This window comes from Amblyraja radiata, chromosome 10 (assembly GCF_010909765.2).
Source record: "Amblyraja radiata isolate CabotCenter1 chromosome 10, sAmbRad1.1.pri, whole genome shotgun sequence".
Taxonomy (NCBI): domain Eukaryota; kingdom Metazoa; phylum Chordata; class Chondrichthyes; order Rajiformes; family Rajidae; genus Amblyraja; species Amblyraja radiata.
Window position 1 is genome coordinate 49,500,347 of NC_045965.1, and position 22,077 is coordinate 49,522,423.

Here is a 22,077-nt window from a genome sequence, read left to right on the forward strand (position 1 = left end):
TACTGTCCAAACCTTTCACTATTTGGTGCATTTCAATGAACTCCAGCGAGTATAGGCCCACTGCCTTCATAAATGATCATCATAGATTAACCCGCCCATTCCTAGGATCATTCTCATAAACCTCCTCTGGACCCTCTCCATAGCCAGCACATCCTTCCTCAGATATGGTGCACAAAATTGCTCACAATACTCCAAATGTGGCCTGACCAGCGCCTCAGCATTGCATCCCTGTTTTTGTATTCTATCCCTCTTTAAATAAATGCTACTATTGCGTTTGCCTTCTTTATCACTGATTTGTCTTGCTGATTATTTTTTGGGGAATCCTGCACCAGAATCCCAAGTCCTTTTGCACCCCCGATTTCTGGATTCTCACCCCACTTAGAAATTAGTCTACGCCTTTTTTCCCCATTCATCTTTCTCTCAAACTATGTTTTATACCATCCATTGAACTCCAGTTTTTAAACATCTGTTCATTATTCATTCTGCCATAATTTGTTTCTGGCATCCTTATCCATCTCAATTAGCTCCCATCCCCCACATATGCTGAATCCTCCTTAGTTTAGTTTTAGAGCTACAGCATGGAAACTGGCCCTTTGGCCCACCGAGTCCACGCTGACCAACGATCACCCACACGCTAGTTCTATGTTATTCTACACGCTCTTGGACAATTCAAGGAATTCAATTTACATTAGAGCAGCTGCCTCACAGCGCCAGAGACCCGGGTCAGTTTAGTTTATTGTCACGTTTACCGAGGTACAGAGAAAAGTTTTTTGTTGGATTGTGCTTCCTACTCGCAGGCTCTTTGCAGACATGGCCACTGACATGACCAACGACACCTCCGCAGCCACAGCCGCAGACACCGCTGCCGACACCGCCGCCGACACCGCCGCCGACTCCGCCGCCAACACCTACACCGCCGCTCCAGGTACTGACACTACCGCCGCCACCGGCACTGATAACACCTCCGCAAACACCGGCGTCGACACCACCTCCGCAAACACCGGCGTCGACATCACCTCCGCAATCACCGGCGCCGACACCACCTCCGCAAACACCGGCGTCGACACCACCTCCGCAAACACCGGCGCCGACACTGTCGCCGACACATCCGGCGCCGACACTGTCGCCGACACCACCGGAGCCGACACCACCATCGACATGGCCGCCGACATGGCCGTCAACACCGCCGCAGACACGGCCGACGCCACCAGCGCAGATACCGCCACAGACACCACCACAGACACCGCCGCCGATATGACCACCATTAGGGGCACAGACACCGCCGCCGATGAAACCGCCAATGACACCGCAGACACCGCCGCCGATGAAACCGCCAATGACACCGCTGCAGACATGCCTGATGACATGACTGACGATATGCCTGTGGAGCTGCAAAGAAAGGTAATGGAGACCCTCTGCCTCATGCACAGCATGGTGGCGCAGCGGTAGCATCGGTGCTACCAATATCCTGGCGGGGAGATTTGCAAAGGTTACTGGGGAGACATTAAACTAGAACGGTTGGGGGGAGGGACTCAAATAGAGAAAGCTGTAAGGGGAAAGAAGAAAAAGTTAATAATCAGAAAATAAGAGGTGGTGGGTTTCTTAAATGTGTGAGCAGAGAGACAGAGGGGTGCTAAATGATGGCAGAAGCAATAGGTAGCAAGGTGAAAAATAAAAGTGTCAGACAGACAAATCCAGGGCAAAAATCAAAATTGTATAAGGAGTAAGAGTGTTGTAAAAAACAAGCCTGAAGGCTTTGTGTCTCAATGCAAGGAGCATTTTTAATAAGGTGGATGAGTTGAATGTGCAGATGGCTATTAATGACTATGATATAGTTGGGATCACGGAGACATGGCTCCAGGGTGACCAAGGCTGGGAGCTGAACATCCAGGGATATTCAATATTCAGGAGGGATAGACAGAAAGGAAAAGGAGGTGGGGTAGCGTTGCTGGTTAGAGAGCAGATTAACGCAATAAAAAGGAAGGACATTAGCTTGGAGGATGTGGAATCAATATGGGTAGAGCTGCGAAACACTAAGGGGCAGTATACGCTAGTGGGGAGTTGTGTACAGGCCACCTAACAGTAGTAGTGGAGTTGGGGATGGTATCAAACAGGAAATTAGAAATGCGTGCGACATAGGTAAAACAGTTATAATGGGTGACTTCAATTTACATATAGATTGGGTGAATCAAATTGGCAGGGGTGCTGAGGAAGAGGATTTCTTGGAATATATGTGGGATAGCTTTCTAAACCAACATGTAGAGAAACCAACAAGAGAGCAGGCTATTTTAGACTGGGTATTGAGTAATGATGAAGCGTTAGTTAGCAGTCTTGTTGTGCGTGGCCCCTTAGGCAAGAGTGACCATAATATGTGTTGAGTTCTTCATTAGGATGGAGAGTGACATTGTTAATCCAGAAACAAGGGTTCTGAACTTAAATGGTAATTTTGACGGTATGAGACGTGAATTGGCCAAGATTGACTGGCAATTAATTATTAAAAGGTTGACGGCGGATATGCAATGGAAGACATTTAAAGACTGCATGGATAAACTACAATTGTTCATCCCAGTTTGGCAAAAGAATAAATCAGGGAAGGTAGTGCATCCATGGATAACAAAGGAAATCTGGGATAGTATCAAAACAAAAGATGAAGCATACAAATTAGCCATAAAAAGCAGCCTACCAGAGGATTGGGAGAAATTCAGAGTCCAGCAGAGGAGGACAAAGGGCTTAATTGGGAAAGGGGAAATAGATTATTTACCAAAACTGGCAGGGAACATAAAAACTGCAAATGTTTTTATAGATATGTGAAGAGAAAAAGATTAGGTAAATCAAATGTAGGTCCCTTGCACTCAGAAACAGGTGAATTGATCATGGGGAACAAGGACATGGCAGACCAATTGAATAACTACTTTGGTTCTGTTTTCACCAGGGAAGACTTAAATAATCTGCCGGAAATAGCAGGGGACCGGGGGTCAAATGAGATAGAGGAACTGAGTGAAATCCAGGTTTTTCTGGGAAGTGGTGTTAGATAAATTGAATGGATTAAAGGCCGAGAAAACCCCAGGACCAGACAGGCTGCATCCCAGATTACTTAAGGAGGTAGCCCCAGAAATAGTGGATGCATTAGTGATAATTTTTCAAAGCTCTTTAGATTCTGGAGCAGTTCCTGAGGATTGGAGGGTAGATAATGTAACCCCACTTTTAAAAGGGGAGGGAGAGAGAAAACGGGGAATTACAGACCAGTTAGTCTAACATCGGTAGTAGGGAAACTGCTAGAGTCAGTTATTAAAGATGGGATAGCAGCACATTTGAAAAGTGGTGAAATCATTGGACAAAGTCAGGAAAGGTAAATCATGTCTGACGAATCTTTTACAATTTTTTGAGGATGTAACTAGTAGAGTGGATAAGGGAGAACCAGTGGATGTGTTATATCCGGACTTTCAGAAGGCTTTCGACAAGGTCCCACATAAGAGATTAGTATACAAAATTAAAGCACACGGTATTGGGGGTTCAGTATTGATGTGGATAGAGAACTGGCTGGCAGGAAAGCAGACTATTATCTAAATGGTGGCAGATTAGGAAAAGGGGAGATGCAGCGAGACCTGGGTGTCATGGTACACCAGTCATTGAAAGTAGGCATGCAGGTGCAGCAGGCAGTGAAGAAAGCAAATGGTATGTTAGCTTTCATAGCAAAAGGATTTGAGTATAGGAGCAGGGAGGTTCTACTGCAGTTGTACAGGGTCTTGGTGAGACCACACCTGGAGTATTGTGTACAGTTTTGGTCTCCTAATCTGAGGAAATACATTATTGCCATAGAGGGAGTACATAGAAGGTTCACCAGACTGATTCCTGGGATGGCAGGACTTTCATATGAAGAAAGACTGGATAGACTCGGCTTGTACTCGCTAGAATTTAAAAGGTTGAGGGGATCTTATAAAAACGTACAAAATTCTTAAGGGGTTGGACAGGCTAGATGCAGGAAGATTGTTCCCGATGTTGGGAAAGTCCAGAACAAGGGTTCACAGTTTAAGGATAAGGGGGGAAATCCTTTAGGACCGAGATGAGGAAAACATTTTTCACACAGAGAGTGGTGAATCTGTGGAATTCTCTGCCACAGAAGGTAGTTGAGGCCACAGTTCATTGGCTATATTTAAGAGGGAGTTAGATGGAAGGGGTATGGAGCTAAAGGGCTCAAGGGGTATGGAGAGAAGGCAGGTACATGATACTGAGTTGGATGGTCAGCCATGATCACAATGAATGGCGGTGCAGGCTCGAAGGGCCGAATGACCTCTACTCCTGCACCTAATGTCTATGTTTCTATGTTGAAAAATACACCGTGACCTTGCTGAAGCCTCGAGTACGCGGGGACTACTCTCGAGCATGAAGGAGACTTACAAAGACCTCCTAGGACCTCGTGTCGACCATGCTGCGAGTATGAGTTGAGGGCAAATTCTTCTAAACTAGCCAATTAGGTCCTCGCAGTGGGACAGCCCCTTAAGTCGGATTTTATTCCAGCCAAGATTCCGCTGGACTCATTCCCAGAAAATATACTAATAGGGGCGGAGCCCTCTTGTGATGACTGTAAGGACAGTCTTACACAGACACAACAGGTTGGAGGGAGAGGTGTGGAGAGGAGAGAAGAGGGGGGAGAGAAGATGGGAGGGGGAGAGGAGAGGAGGGGAGAGGAGAGGAGAGAAGAGGGGGGCGAGAAGATGGGAGGGAGGAGGGGAGGGGGAGGAGAGTAAAGGAGAGGAGAGGCAGGGAGAGGAGTGGAGAGGTGTGAAGAGCGGGGAGGAGGGGAGAGGAGGGGTGGAGAGGAGAGGAGGGGAGAGGACTGAAAGAGAGAGGGGAGAGAAGAGCGGGAGGGGAAGGGCGGGACGAGAGGGGAGGGGAGGAGAATGGAGAGGAGGGGAGGAGATGAGAGGGGAAGAAATGAGAGGAGTGAGGAGTAGGTGAGGGGACGAAGGGAGAGGCAAGCGGATGAGGGTGGGAGAGGTGATGAGAGTAGAGGAGAGGCGATTAAAGGAGAGTAGAGGAGAGGAGAGGACAATATCTCACCTCCACTATATTACAATTATCTTTGGTGCTGGATTTGAGGGGTGGGGAGAGAGAGGGAGCGGGAGGGGGAGAGGGGAGAGTGGAGGGGATTGGACAGCGCAGGAGAGGAGAGGCGAGGATTAAAGTGGGGGTAGTCCTAGCCAAAGATCATAGAGCGGAGATATTTGCTCCCGGCTTTCTCCTCCCCTTCCCAGCTCTCCCACTGCCCACTGTCTTCACTTCTTCCTTTCTTCAGTCTGAAGAAAGGTCTCGACCGGAAACGTCACCCATTCCTTCGCTCCATAGATGCTGCATCACGCACCGAGTTTCTCCTGCATTTTTGTCTCCCTTCGATTTGTCCAGCATCTGCAGTTCTTTCTTAAACAATCAGCCATGATTGAATGGCGTAGTGGAAGCGATGGGCCGAATGGCCTAATGCTGCTCCTGTGACTTATGAACAGCTTTTTGCAGCGGAGAGACTATACACGATTACAATCGAGCCATTCACGGTGTACAGATACATACATGTACATATATGGAATTGATTGTAGACTTTAGGAGAGCTCCCCCTCCCCTCACACCACTCACCATCAACAACACCACATCTGTGGAGTCTTTTAAGTTCCTGGGAACCATCATCTCCAAGGACCTTAAGTGGGGGGCTACCATCGACTCCACAGCCAAACAGGCACAATAGAGGATGTACTTCCAGCGGCAGCTGAGGAAGCACAATCTGCCACAGGTAATGATGGTCCAATTCTACACGACCATCGTAGAGTCTGTTCTCATCTTCTCCATCATGGTCTGGTTTGACTCAGCCACCAAGCACGACACCTGGAGGCTGCAGCGAATCATCTGATCAGCAGAGAAGGTTATTGGCTGCAACCTTCCCTCCATTGATGAACTGTACACTGCAAGGGCCAGGAAGCGAGCGGGTAAGACCATCTCTGACCCCTCTCACCCTGGCCGCAAACTCTTTGAATCACTTCCCTCTGGAAGGCGACTCTAGACTGTCAAAGCAGTTTTTATCCACGAGTAGTTGCTCCACTCAACAGCCAAAAATCTGTAGCCTCCCATTGATCTGGTATTTTGTTGGTTCACATGCTTGCTCAATGGTGTTTAACATTAACGTTTTATTATTATTAATGTTTAGTGTTTTCTGAGTCATTCGTAACTGTCACAGTATGTCATGTTGTTACTTCTGGGTGGAGCACCAAGGCATATTCCTTGTATGTGAATATTTGGCCAATAAACTTACTTACTTACTTCGTAAGAAATGTGTCCCAGGCCTCCTCCTTTGCCAGATTGAGGCTGTACACAACATGGAGGAACAACTCATTACCCAATGATGAAAACATTGCATTCTCTGAGTTAAGGAAACTTCTACATATGCTCTCCCCCCCCCCCCCCCCCCCCCAGTTCACAATATGTGCCCCAGATTCTCACCATCCCTAGCAATTAATCAGCCTTTCAGTTAGATATAGCTCCAAGCTAACAGAATCAAGGGATATGGGGAGAAGGCAGGAACGGGGTACTGATTGGGGATGATCAGCCACGATCATATTGAATGGCGGTGCTGGCTTGAAGAGCCAAATAGCCTTCTCCTGCACCTATTTTCGATGTTTCTGTATGAGGGGTCCTCCTTGCCTGAGGTAATCTGATTTGTTCTGGTCCTTTCTTGTTTCCAATCCACCTCCTCCCACCCACAATCAGTCCGAAGAAGGGTCCTGATCTGAAACGTTCCCTATCCACGTTCTCCAGAGATGCTGCCTGACCCGCTGAGTTACTCCAGCACTCTGTGAAACGTCACCTATCCATGTTCTCCAGCGATGCTGGCTCACCTGCTGAGTTACTCCAGCACTTTGTGTCTATCATTAAGTACGTTTGGTACGGCAGACCCTGGTTCGATCCTGACTACGGGTGCTGTCTGTACGGAGTTCCTATGTTCTCCCCATGATCACGTGGGTTTTCTCCGGGTGCTCCGGTTTCCTCCCACATCCCAAAGACATGCAGGTTTGTAGGTTAATTGGCTTCTGTACATTGTCCCTAGTGTGTAGGATGATCATTGGTCGGCGTGGACTCGGTGAAACGAAGGACCTGTTTCCACGTTGTATCACCCAACTAAACTAATTATTTGGCTTTGCAAAGCTTGAAGATGTAAGAGGAAATAAGGTGGTGAAATCTTCAAAGTCTAAACGTTTTAATGCATCTGAGAACCAAGTGAGAATAGAATGTGAACACAGGGAATGTTGATGTTGGAATCTTGAGCAAAACACAAAGTGCTGGAGTAACTCAGCAGGTCAGGCAGCATCTGTGGAAGGAATGGGCAGGCAAAGTTATTAGAATGGGTATCCAAAGATGTACAGATTATTAGCTTCTGTAAATTGGCCCTAGTGTGTAGGATAGTACTAGTGTACAGGTGATCGCTGGTCGGCATGGACTCGGTGGGCCGAAGGGCCCGTTTCCACGCTGTATCTCTAGAAGCAAAACTCAAAGGTATGTAGCATGACTTTTGCAACGTTTTGCATCAGCCATTTTTGATCATTACAGTTCATCGGGATTAAACATTGTTTGGCTAGCAGTTTAGAAGCATAATTAGATGACAATATAGGAAGAGTTTAAAGACCATACATGAGAAGTTGCACATTCCACCACTAATCATGTTTAAAATAACATATTCGTCAAAATGCTCAACTGATTTCTGGACTGCATTGTGAGTTGTGAATCTCACTTCTCCAATTCATATGGGTCATTAGACTATTTTATGGGAAACATCTGTCTAACCAGAACCAGCAAGGAAAACAGCTGGATTCATAGCAATGGGCAGCCAGAAATCCTTGCACTCTAATGTAAATCCTACTGAGAATCCTGTAACAGAGAACGCCACTATGTGTAATTGGAAAGCTCATTCAGGTACAACACCAAGGATTTACAGTTGGATACATTCAGGGATGGCGCAGCGGTAGAGTTTCTACCTCACAGCGCTAGAGACCCAGGTTCGATTCTGACTACGGGTCCTGTTGGTACAGAGTTTGTACGTTCGGCCCGTGACTGAGTGAGCTTTCTCCGGGGCCTCTGGTTTCCTCCCACTGTCCAAAGATGTACAAGTTTGTAGCTTAATTGGCTTCGGTAAAATGGTAAATTGTCCCTAGTCTGTGGGCTAGTATTAGTGTGTGAGTAATCGCTGGTCGGCACGGACTCAGTGGGCTGAAGGGCCTGTTTCTTCACTGTACCTCTAAACTAAACTTTCTGGAATTGTGCCCAAATGTCCAATATATTTTGGAAGTCGACCTTTGAAACATGACAGATGTTTTACAGATGGCAACAGACTTGAGTCCGAAGAAGGGTCTGGACCCAAATGTCGCCTATAACCATATAACCATATAACACAGCACGGAAACAGGCCATCTCAGCCCTACATGTCCGTGCCAAACAATTATTTTCCCCTAGTCCTATCTGCCTGCACTCAGACCATAACCCTTCTCATCCATATACCTATCCAATTTATTTTAAATGATTACATCGAACCTGCCTCCACCATTTCCACTGGAAGCTCATTCCACACAGCTACCACTCTTCTGAGTAAAGAAGTTCCCCCTCATGTTACCCCTAAACTTCTGTCCCTTAATTCTGAAGTCATGTCCTCTTGTTTGAATCTTCCCTACTCTCAATGGGAAAAGCTTGTCCACATCAACTCTGTCTATCCCTCTCATCATTTTAAAGACCTCTATCAAGTCCCCCCTTAATCTTTGGCGCTCCAGAGAATAAAGACCTAACTTGTTCAACCTTTCTCTGTAACTTAGTTGTTGAAACCCAGGCAACATTCTAGTAAATCTCCTCTGTACTCTCTCTATTTTGTTGACATCCTTCCTATAATTGGGCGACGAAAATTGTACACCAGAATTGGTCTCACCAATGCCTTGTACAATTTTAACATTACATCCCAACTTCTATACGCAATGCTCTGATTTATAAAGGCTAGCATACCAAAAGCTTTCTTTACCACCCTATCTATATGAGATTCCACCTTCAGGGAACTATGCACAGTTATTCCTAGATCCCTCTGTTCAACTGCATTCCTCAATTCACTACCATTTACCATGTACGTCCTATTTTGATTTGTCCTGCCAAGATGTAGCACCTCACACTTATCAGCATTAAACTACATCTGCCATCTTTCAGCCCACTCTTCCAAATTGTCTAAATCTCTCTAGACTTTGAAAATCTACTTCATTATCCACAACACCACCTATCTTAGTATCATCTGTATACTTACTAATCCAATTTACCACACCTTCATCCAGATCATTGAAGTATATGACAAACAACAGTGGACCCAGCACAGATCCCTGAGGCACCCCACTAGTCACCTGCCTCCAACCTGACAAACAGCCATTCACCATTACTCTCTGGCATCTCCCATTCAGCCACTGTTGAATCCATGTCACCTGTTCTTTTTCTCCAGAGAAGTTGTCCGACCCGCTGTTTTTTGTGACTATCTTCAATGCAAACCAGCATCTGTAGTTCCTTCCTACGTCATTTAAATGTTACTGAATCAAATGTCGGTACAAAATGGGGAAAGGAGGTGAATGGGGGGGGCATATAGGGGCTGGTAGGGTGGAAGGTGAGGACAAGGGGGATTCTGTCCTTGTTACGAGTAGGGGATGGGGAGTGAGAGCAGGGCTGCCGGATGTAGAGGAGACCCTGGTGAGAGCCTCATCTATAATCGAAGAGGGGAACCCCCGTTCCCTAAAGAATGAGGACATCTCCGATGCCCTGGTCTGGATCACCTCAACCTGGGTGCAGATGTGGTGCAGACGGAGGAATTGGAAGTGGGGGCAGAATGGGTAGAAGGGAGAAAGTGAAAACAAAGAACTGCTGATGTTGGACAAAAAATGCGGGAGTAACTCAGCAGGTCAGACAGCATCTCTGGATAGAAGGAATGGGTGACGTTTTGGGTCGGGACCCTTCTTCAGACTACTCCACTGCAGATGCTGGTCTACACAAAATACTTGGGTGGACAGTATCTCTGTAGAACATGGATAGGCAATGTTTTGGGTCAGAAATAATGTTAATTGCATCCATATAACCATATAACCATATAACAATTACAACATGGAAACAGGCCATCTCAGCCGTTCTAGTCCGTGCCGAACACTTATTCTCCCCTAATCCCATCTACCTGCACTCAGACCATAACCCTCCGTTCCTTTCCAGTCCATATACCTATCTAATTTATTTTTAAATGATAAAATCGAACCTGCTCCACCACTTCCACTGGAAGCTCATTCCACACAGCTACCACTCTCTGAGTAAAGAGATTCCCTCTCATGTTACCCCAAAACTTTTGTCCCTTAATTCTCAAATCATGTCCTCTTGTTTGAATCTTCCCTACTCTCAATGGGAAAAGCGTATCCACGTCAACCCTGTCTATCCCTCTCATCATTTTAAAGTCCCCCCTTAACCTTCTGTGCTCCAGAGAATAAAGACCTATCTTATTCAACCCTTCTCTGTTACTTAGGTGCTGAAAGCCAGGCAACATTCTAGTAAATCTCCTCTGTACTCTCTCTATTTTGTTGACATCCTTCCTATAATTAGGCGACCAAAATTGTACACCATATTCCAGAATTGGCCTCACCAATGCCTTGTACAATTTTAACATTACATCTCAACTTCTATACTCAATGCTCTGATTTATAAAGGCCAGCACACCAAAACTTTTCTTTACTTCCCTATCTACATGAGACTCCACCTTAAGGGAACTATGCACAGTTATTCCTAGATCCCTCTGTTCAACTGCATTCCTCAATTTGCTACCATTTACCATGTACGTCCTATTTTGATTTGTCCTGCCAAAATGTAGCACCTCACACAATTTGAGCCGCCTTTCCTCGACACCCTTCGTCTCCCTCTGAGACGCAGGGAGGCGTGTCCTGTATGGGCTCCTCCTCCAAACCCTGCACTTCCTTGCCCTGGTCCACCGTCCAGACACCAAGTGGCGGTCGGTGTTGCCTTCCGGTCGCGAGGGGGTCCCTCTACGCAGGGATTCTCCTCCTCTACATTGGGGACCTGGGGTGGAGGGTATTGCACCGATTTCCCTGCAACCTGTTTCTCTCGCGGTTCCCAGACTCACCAGCCGCCTGCCACTTTTGCGGGCTGGAAGAGTCTGTGTACCACATGTACATGGAGTGTGTGAGGCTGCAGCCACTGTTTCAATACCTAAAGGGACTGCTCCTTGCCTTCTGGCTGCATTCTTCACCCACCATCCACACCTTTGGACACCCTGTGCGTAGGGGAGAGGGTAGGGCTGAAGATGTCCTGGTTGGGAAGCTCCTAGGCCTGGTCAAGCTGGCCATCCGCGAGTCACGGCGCCAGACAGCGGAGGGCTCTACCCGAGCCGGCTGCCTGCCCCTTTTCCAGGGATACGTCCGTGCCCGGGTGCGGATGGAAAGGGAATATGCCCTGTCTACGGGCACCCTGAGGGAGTACCAGGACCGCTGGGCTCCGCAGGGCATTGAATGTATCCTCAATAAGGATTGTAACATAGTTGTATAGTAGTTTATTATGGATACATGTTTGTATTGTATTATGGTGGTGGGTTCTGGCTTGTTTTATTGTAGTGTGTTACGACTCCCGAATGCAAGTACTTCAGAGCCGCGTAACACAAGTCAAAAACCAGGTTCAGGTTCAAAAACAGTTTTAATTATTCATTGGAACACAAAACCCAAACCTGATTTAAACAACCCAGTCAGGGATATGGATAAACCGACAAACAATTTAACAATGCTCCAACCAGCCACACAATGGGGCGTCGAACCGGAGATTCCAAAACCTGCCCAAAGAGATACAACCCTGAAACCAAAATACACGAAAACTCTAAGGTCAGCCCTTATCCGTCCCAATTCAATATCTGTTAACAAGGAATGGTGAAAATACACAAAGTTCTATGCCATGTGGTCAGGCTTCCTCGGCCCACACCAGCAGTCTGCTCATCAGTCAGGGTCTACGACGAAGAGAGAATCCTGGGAAGCTCTCGGTATTTATACTTCAGATGAGTCACCCGTCACCTGACGCAGCTGGGCCAATCGGGTACAGGAGCCTTTAACCCCTCGATTCCAGACTCACAGCCACGAGGCCTGTGCTTGGGAGAGAAACAGAGAGGTAAGTACATAGCATTCACCAGGGGGGGGGAGCGCCTAACACCCCCACCCAAAGATACTGAATAAGTTTCTGAAAATGAACAAAAAAAACACCACCAAATTTCAGCAACTATTCAGTAGCAGACATCACTGGCGCGACAATGCATCAGCCAATACATTATCTTTGCCACGGATATGTCTGATCTCCAAGTTGTAATCTTGCAGCTGCAAACTCCAGCTCATTAACCGCCGGTTCTTATTCCGCATATTACTTCCCCAGATTGATCGTCAGGTTTGCCTCCGCTAGACGATGAAATACCTCCTTCAGATGACCGATGTGTTCGAACCACGACCTGGAGCACACAACCAAATCATCAAGGTATGCCTCACAGAAGGACAAACCAGACAATACAATGTTCACCAACCGTTGGAAGGTCGCCGGCGCATTGCGCATCCCAAATGCCATTACCGTGTACTGAAGAAAGTCATCAGGCGTAACGAACGCAGAGATCTCCCTCGCCCGCCTAGTCAAAGGGACTTGCCAATAGCCTTTTAACAAGTCCAACTTAGACACAAAAGATGCACTTCCCACACGATCCACGCAATCCTCCATCCGTGGAAGAGGATAGCAATCCGGCTTAGTTACACTATTTAATTTCCGATAGTCCGTGCAAAACCTGTCCTCCCCATTAGCCTTCGTCGCCAGTAGACACGGAGAACTCCACGGGCTACAACTAGGTTCAGCAATGCCATGCCGCCGCATATAGTCAACCTGACTTCTTAGACGATTACGCTTGTCAGGGTTGACCCGATACGGATGCTGTTTAATTGGCGTAGCACCGGCCACGTCAATGTCATGCTGCAGCACAGACGTCTGAGAAGGCACATCCGAGAACAGTGACACATTTGACTTCACCAAAGCAAGCAGGTCACCCTGCTGACTTCCAGTCAAATGAGCCAACCGCAAGGGAAGCGTCTCCAAAGCCTCAGAGTTACACAGCTTTCCCTGCGTCACTGCCACAGACAACCGTGCCTCCCCCACATCACCACCCGTGTCAGGGGGCAGCACCACTGCAGCCAAAACAGGCTTAGAAGGACGTAGCTCCGACCCATCAACCTCCACAGGCTCCTGCTCATGGTACTGTTTCATCATGTTAACATGACAGAGCTGAGTCTTACGCCTCCGATCAGGGGTACCAATAACGTAATCCCTCTCACCAACCTTCTTAACCACCTGATAGGGACCGCTATACCGAGCCTGCAGACTGGAACCAGGAATAGGCAACAACACCAGGACCTTGTCACCTGGAGAAAAATTCCTACTAGAAGCCTTCCTGTCGAACCAGTCCTTCATCCTAGACTGAGCAGAGGCAAGATTACCCATTGCCAGTTCGCATGCCCTCCTCAGTCTAGAGCGAAATGTATAGACGTGGTCTAAAATACTACGTTTTGTATCCTCCTGCAACCATTTCTCCTTCAGGACCCTCAACGGACCACGTGCAGTATGCGCGAACACCAGGTCAGCAGGACTGAACCCTAAAGACTCCTGCACGACCTCACGCACCGCAAACATAACTAGATGAACCCCCTCATCCCAGTCTTTTTCAAACTCCAGGCAGTAAGTCCTCAACATAGATTTCAAAGTCTGGTGAAACCTCTCGAGAGCTCCCTGGCTCTCAGGATGATACGCAATGGAGTAACAATGCTTAATATCTAACAACTTCATTACCTGACCAAAAACCTTCGACATGAAGTTGGTACCTTGGTCACTCTGCACAACCTTGGGCAAACCGAACAACGAAAAAAACTTAGTGAGAGACTTCACAATGGTAGGGGCAGTAATTCTACGCAAAGGGACCACCTCCGGAAAGCGGGTAGTCGCACACATAATTGTTAATAAAAACTTGTTGCCCACCCTTGTCCGAGGTAGAGGGCCCACACAATCAACTAGAATCCGCTCAAACGGCTCACCGACCACAGGGATTGGATATAAAGGCGCAGGAACAATCGATTGGTTCGGCTTTCCTGCCACCTGGCAAATGTGACAACACCTGCAGTGCTGTTTCACGTCCTTTTTCAACCCTGGCCAAAAAAAATTCCGTAAGATGCGGTCATACGTCTTATTGACCCCCAAATGTCCACCCAGAGGACCATCATGAGCCAAACAGAGTATCTCGTCCCTATACCGACGAGGCATCACAATCTGATCAACCACGCTCCAATCATCATGCCCAGATATATCCAAGGGAGACCACTTTCGCATCAGTAAGCCATCCCTTAGAAAATACCCCTTTGCTGTGGAATCCATATCCCCCTCAGGCACTGCGCAGTCGCACAGATCAGATAAACCTGGATCACTCTTTTGCTCCTCAACCAGCCGGTCACGTGACAGTGACACCGGCACATTTCCAGACACTATCCCATCTTGAGATGGAGAAACACCCTTCACAACACAGGATCTATCATCCTGATCCCCAAAAATGCTCTCACTCAGGTCCACCACATCCTCAAACTTCGCCTGGCTCTTAGCCATAGCCCTCGTGACAGCACAAGCTGCGAAGACCTTTGGATGCTGCATAGCCAATCTATCAGGACTCTGCACCATCGGAACAGCCGTCACCTCAGGAGTGACTAAAACTCTACCTCCTGCCAAGTCATTCCCCAAAATCACAGAAACTCCCCCAACGGGAAAACACGGCCGTAACCCAACAGTTACCCGGCCTGAAACCAACTCGGACTCGAGACGCACGGTATGCAAAGGCACTACCATGTCATCCATCCCGAATCCTACCACTGGGACACTTGACCCAACCGATGATTCCCCAGAAAACGGCAGTACACCATCCAATATAAAGGACTGAGTAGCACCAGTATCACGCAAGATGGATACTGGAACTCTATCACCCCCATCCTCTAGAGAAACAAAACCATTCATGATGAACGCAGAATAATTCCTACACTCATCAGACTCAGGCACCTCAGGTACGACAGGTGCCTTCTGTGCACCCACCAAAGCCACAGGCTTTGCATTTTTCTGCTTCAGAACGGGACACGACTTTAACATGTGCCCTCTCCTTCTACAATAGTAGCACACAGGACCTTCATTAGTCCTCACATTTCCGTCAACCTTATCAGCTCGGACCTCCCCCTGTATCAACGTGCTGCCACTTGCAGGCACAGAAACAGCTTTGACACTGCCACCGGCGACACCACCACGATCAACCGGCCGTGCACCAAAACTATAGGATCGCCCAACAAAATCCGATTTATGAGTCAATACATACTCATCTGCCAACACCGCAGCCTTAGACACCTCATTCACCTTCTGCTCATTAAGGTAAGTAGTAACCCTCTCAGGGAGACAGTTCTTAAAGTCTTCCATAATCATCAAGGCCCGCAGTAGCTCAAAATCCTTCACTCCTTGAGAAGCGCACCACCTGTCAAAAAGTGCCTCCTTCTCCCTAGCAAACTCCACATAAGTCTGACTATCAAACTTCCTAAAGTGCCGGAATTTCTGCCGGTACGCCTCTGGAACTAATTCATAAGCCCTTAATACTGTAGACTTCACACACTCATAGTCCAGACTGCTTTCAACAGATAAAGACGAGTACACCTCCCGTGCTTTACCCACAAGGACACACTGCAATAGCAAGGTCCACACGTCCCTAGGCCACTTCAAGGACAAAGCCACCCGTTCAAACACTGTGAAATACTTGTCCACATCCTCCTCACGAAACGGGGGAACCAGGCGGATGTTCTTGCTCATATCAAACTCCCGTTCCCTAGAAGAAACCCGGGAATTATCTATTTCTTTTTTCCGCAGCTGAAATTCAGCCCTTTTGGTTTCCTCCTCAAGCTCAAGCCGTTTCATTTCAAGAACATGCATGAGCTCTTTCTCTTTTAACAAAGAGGCAATTCTCTGTGACTCAAGCTCCATCTCCTTCAGTTTAATGACGGCCTCCATGTTCTGAACTGGCTGAACAGAAGGTGGGGGACTGTCTGCACCACCAGGCAAAACTCCACCCTCCACCAACGCAGCCCACAACTCCGATTTAATGGAGTGTTTCTTTGAATGCTTGTCAATAGTCACGGCATAGTTCTCAGCCAGCAAAATCAAATGCTCTTTCGTACATCTATCAAACAACTCCCGACTAGGAGCCTCAACAAATTCTTTCACCTTAAATTCCATTTCTAATGTAGCCCCAAACCACCAGTTAAAACTTGGGCACTAATGCTACCACAAACAGGGAAGAAAAAATTCCCTCACAACACACAGACTTCCTCAGTCCAGAAGCCTACCAAAAAACCCCCCTAAAAAACGTCTAGGGTCCTCAAAACTCCGGACGAGCCCCCATTTTGTTACGACTCCCGAATGCAAGTACTTCAGAGCCGCGTAACACAAGTCAAAAACCAGGTTCAGGTTCAAAAACAGTTTTAATTATTCATTGGAACACAAAACCCAAACCTGATTTATACAACCCAGTCAGGGATATGGATAAACCGACAAACAATTTAACAATGCTCCAGCCAGCCACACAATGGGCCGTCGAACCGGTGATTCCAAAACCTGCCCAAAGAGATACAACCCTGAAACCAAAATACACGAAAACTCTAAGGTCAGCCCTTATCCGCCCAATTCAATATCTGTTAACAAGGAATGGTGAGAATACACAAAGTTCTATGCCATGTGGTCAGGCTTCCTCGGCCCACACCAGCAGTCTGCTCATCAGTCAGGGTCGACGAAGAAGAGAATCCTGGGAAGCTCTGGTATTTATACTTCAGATGAGTCACCCGTCACCTGACGCAGCTTGGCCAATCGGGTACAGGAGCCTTTAACCCCTCGATTCCAGACTCACAGCCACGAGGCCTGTGCTTGGGAGAGAAACAGAGAGGTAAGTACATAGCATTCACCAGGGGGGGAGCGCCTAACATAGTGTAAATATTATTTTTAATAATTGAATAAATTTTTTGAAGAAAAAAAAAAAGATGTAGCCTCACACTTATCAGCATTAAACTCCATCTGCCATCTTTCAGCCCACTCTTCCAAATAGCCTAAATCTCTCTGTAGACTTTGAAAATCTACTTAATTATCCACAACACCACCTATTTTAGTATCATCTGTATACTTAATAATCCAATTTACCACTCCATCATCCAGATCATTGATGTACATGATAAACAACAGTGGACCCAACACAGATCCCTGAGACACCCCACTAGTCACCGGCCTCCAACCTGACAAACAGCCATCCACCATTACTCTCTGGCATCTCCCATTCTGTCATTGTTGAATCCATCTTGCTACTCCATCATTAATACCCAACAATAGAACCTTCTTAACCAACCTTCCATGAGGAACCTTGTCAAAGCCCTTACTGAAGTCCATATAGCCAACATCTACGGCTTTACCCTCATCAATTTCCCGAGTAACCTCTTCAAAAAATTCAAGAAGATTAGTCAAACATGACCTTCCAGGCACAAATCCATGTTGACTGTTCCTAATCAGACCCTGTTTATCCAGATAATTATATATATTATCTCTAAATATCCTTTCCATTAATTTGCCTACCACTGACGTCAAACTAACATGTCTATAATTGTTAGGTTTACTCTTAGAACCCTTTTTAAACAATGGAACAACATGCGCAGTATGCCAATCCTCCAGCACCATTCAAGATGATTAGTCCAACATGACCTTCCAGGCACAAATCCACGTTGACTTTGTTATCACTTGTTCCCCAGCCAACAATGGGCCATTATGGGCTCCACCCTTCCTTGGTCATCTATTGCTGGCCCTGATTTGTTCTATACTGGTCCGTGTGTTTAAGAGAGTTAGATTTAGCACTTAGGGCTAATGGAATCAAGGGATATGGGGAGAAAGCAGGAACAGGGTACTGATTCTGGATGATCAGCCATGATCATATTAAATGGCGGTGCTGGTTCAAAGGGTCGAATGGCCTACTCCTGCACCTTTTTTCTATGTTTCTAGTCTATTCTTACCTCTAGTTCCCTCCCCTCTATTTTCAGTCTGAAGGAGAGTCCCGACCCGAAACGTCACCCACGTTAGAGCAGCTGCCTTACAGCGCCAGAGACCCAGGTTCGATCCACACTGTGGGTGCAGTCTGTACGGAGTTTTACGTTCTCCCCGTAACCTTCATGGGATTTCTCCAGGTGTTCCGGGTTCCTCCCACACGCCAAAGATGCTCGGGTTTAATTGGCTTCGGTAAAAATGATAAATTACCCCAAATTGGTAAAGCTGCATCAGTCTTCAGACGAATGAAGCCAATATGGTCTAGTGGTGGGATATCCAAGATGCTAAAAGTCAAACTCTTCCAGTCCGCAGTCCTCCCTACAGCCCTCTGTGTGAGCCAGTGAGACATGGAAAATCAATGTGAAAATGAAAAACAAATTAGATGCAACCCAACAACGCAGATGGGATGATCCTGAAGACTAGCTACAGAGATCACATCACAAACGAGGAAATCTACTGGGAAACTGCAACAAAGCCCCTCAGCCAGGACATGGAGGGACACAGGATGAAATCTGCAGGATGTACTCAGAATGTCACCAGAACGTGCATCTGAGATAGCAATGACATGGCAAGCTGACGGAAGAAGGAAAAGAGGCGACCAAAACTAACATGAGGTGAACATTCTGGTGTGATTTGGAAGCCCAGGACGCTAACCTATCGAGGGTGGAAGACGTCGCACATAACCGAACAGAATGGCCAAAGCTTGCTGCCTAATTCACTCAACAGTGTGGGAGGAACTAAGTCTAAGTAAGTAAGTGTGTGTAGGATAGCGTTAGTATGTGGGGGTCGCTGATCGGCATGGACTCAGTGGGCTGAAGGGGCCGGTTTCCGTGCTGTATCTCTAAACTAAACAAAATTACCCAGCTTTTTTCTCCAGATATGTTGCCTGGCCCATTGAGTTACTCCAGCACTTTGTGTCTATCTCCATAATGTTATTGAAGGGAGTTACCATAAATAGTGTATGAACAGCTTATTGGGAAATCGGGCTTGTGCTTGGATCAGTGATGTGTAAGAGATGGCAGTACTGCCAATACCTAATCCATACCATGGAAATAAACTCAGAACAACAAATAAACAACACGCAGAGAGCAGTGGTTAAGGTCAGAGCAGTAAAATAACAGCCACCAAAGCCTAGAGCATTAAATCTCTCAAAACTTTATTTCAAAAAACAAATTGTTGCACTGAAATTCATTAATAATTGCTATTTTCTTAAAAACTAATTAAAAACAAGGAATATTGAAAACTATTTACAAAAATATACATACAGAAGTTTTCACTGACACCGCAGGCAATTTGTGTTTAACATCTGTGTCCAATATGGTGGTTCGGGGCAGTCCGTGTCTGATGAACATATTAGTTACTGGTGTTTCAGCTAAAGTCGAACGGATGACGTAAGTGAGAGAAAAAAAGAGTAGGAACTCCAGATCTTTGTATGTGAGCTTCTTCAAACACTTGCTCACTGGAGATCATAGGCACATGGTTACGAGAGAGAAAGAGAGAGAGAGAGAGAGATAGACGGAGACGGAGACGGAGAAAGACAGAGACGGAGAGAGAGAGTGTGACAGTGAGAGAGTGAGTGTGAGTGAGTGTGTGAGTGAATGAGAGTGTGAGTGAGTGTGAGGGAGTGAGAGTGTGAGTGTGAGCGCGTGTGAGTGCGCGAGTAGAAGACTGAGTGAGAGAGTGTGAGTGAGAGAGAAGAGTGTGTGAGAGTGTGAGTGAGTGAGAGTGTCTGAGAGTGTGAGAGTGAGAGTAGATGAGTGAGTGAGGGAGTGAATGTAGTGGCAGTTTGGCTTAATTTTGTGTGTGATAAATTATGGAATTTGCCTTTAAATGTTGTCTGCCTGTAATTATGTGGGTGGGATATATTATGTAGTTGGAGGCGTGTTTGCTGCTGGGATTTTTGGAAGAAGCTTGTAGTTTATTTAGTTCGGAGGAAGCATGGTGGGACGGTACAGCTTTCGACCAATGGTCAGAGCTTTCCAACACCAAACACATTATCTAATGTTTCGGAGCCACATGCTGGAGTTTGACCAAGGGTAAAATGTACTTATCAAGAAGAAGTTTGGATGAATATCTGACTGTTTTACTTTGACAATATAGAAACTATTAATCAAGAGAGTGTGTGTTGATGATTTATCTTTCTACGACTTTGAATGTCTCGTGGAGAGCTCCCATTGATAAAACAACGTTATCTCCTCACCCCGTATCTTCTCCTGGTGAGCAGTTGCTTGAACAATATAATAATCTGCCATTATTATCGAGTTGAAAGCTAACTTACAGTCAGGAGGTGGGAGAAGAGGGACAAACAATTGGCCTCGCCAGTAGAAAATAGATCTCGCCAGCCAGGTTTACTCCTGCAGCCTTTTCCATTACAGGTTATCGCCACATGGCAGTGGAGCAGCGGCGGGCTGTGGGAGAGGAGAGGAGAGAGTCTCCTCTATCTGGCCGGGGAGACTCAGGGGCCGGGGAGCGGCGACAGCAGATTGCCATATAGCTACAGAGTTTGTGAATGCCTGTGGACATCATGGCTGAAGGTAGTGACTGGGGAGGTGATTCGGTGCCTCTACATCAAAGGAACAAAAAGAAACCACTGTTCCATCTACAAGTTCAGAGGCAACTACAACACTTCAAGCACCACATCAGTTCCCACATCAACGACAATAGAAACAACTACAGGCAGCACAAGTAACTATATAATAATCTGCCATTATTATCGAGTTGAAAGCTACCTTACAGTCAGGAGGTGGGAGAAGAGGGACAAAAGATTGGCCTGGATCTCTGGAGGGAGATTACGCACGAAAATTTGTACCAGATGAGGAACTGAAGACTGGTTCTTTGGAAGAGGAACTGAAGAAAATAGATCTCGCCAGCCAGGTTTACTCCTTCAGCCTTTTCCATTACAGGTTATCGCCACATGGCAGTGGAGCAGCGGCGGGCTGTGGGAGAGGAGAGGTGAGAGGGAGACTCAGGGCCCGGGGAGCGCCGACAGCAGATTGCCATCGAGCTACAGTGTTTGTGAACGCCTGTGGACATCATGGCTGAAGGTGGTGACTGGGGAGGTGATTCGGTGGCCTCTACATCAAAGGAACAAAAAGAAACCACTGTTCCATCTACAAGTTCAGAGGCAACTACAACACATCAAGCTCCACATCAGTTCCCACCTCAACGACAATAGAAACAACTACAGGCAGCACAAGTAACTATATAATAATCTGCCATTATTATCGAGTTGAAAGCTACCTTACAGTCAGGAGGTGGGAGAAGAGGGACAAAAGATTGGCCTGGATCTCTGGAGGGAGATTACGCACGAAAATTTGTACCAGATGAGGAACTGAAGACTGGTTCCTTGGAAGAGGAACTGAGGAAAATAGATCTCGCCAGCCAGGTTTACTCCTGCAGCCTTTTCCATTACAGGTTATCACCACATGGCAGTGGAGCAGCGGCAGGCTGTGGGAGAGGAGAGGAGAGAGTCTCCTCTATCTGGCCGGGGAGACTCAGGGTCCGGGGAGCGGCGACAGCAGATTGCCATCGAGCTACAGAGTTTGTGAATGCCTGTGGACATCATGGCTGAAGGTGGTGACTGGGGAGGTGATTCGGTGGCCTCTACATCAAAGGAACAAAAAGAAACCACTGTTCCATCTACAAGTTCAGAGGCAACTACAACACTTCAAGCACCACATCAGTTCCCACATCAAAGACAATAGAAACAACTACAGGCAGCACAAGTAACTATATAATAATCTGCCATTATTATCGAGTTGAAAGCTAACTTACAGTCAGGAGGTGGGAGAAGAGGGACAAACAATTGACCTGGATCTCTGGAGGGAGATGACGCACGAAAATTTGTACCAGATGAGGAACTGAAGA

General features: G+C 46.8%; 1 long non-coding RNA gene across 1 annotated transcript; it reads left to right on the forward strand.

Annotated features, from left to right (window-relative positions):
* Positions 1-13,184: 13,184 nt before the first annotated feature.
* On the forward strand, positions 13,185-21,409 carry LOC116977915. Its single transcript, XR_004413324.1, has 3 exons — positions 13,185-13,208; positions 21,037-21,040; positions 21,306-21,409. It is a non-coding gene; the product is annotated as an uncharacterized LOC116977915 (long non-coding RNA).
* The last annotated feature ends 668 nt before the right edge of the window (positions 21,410-22,077 follow it).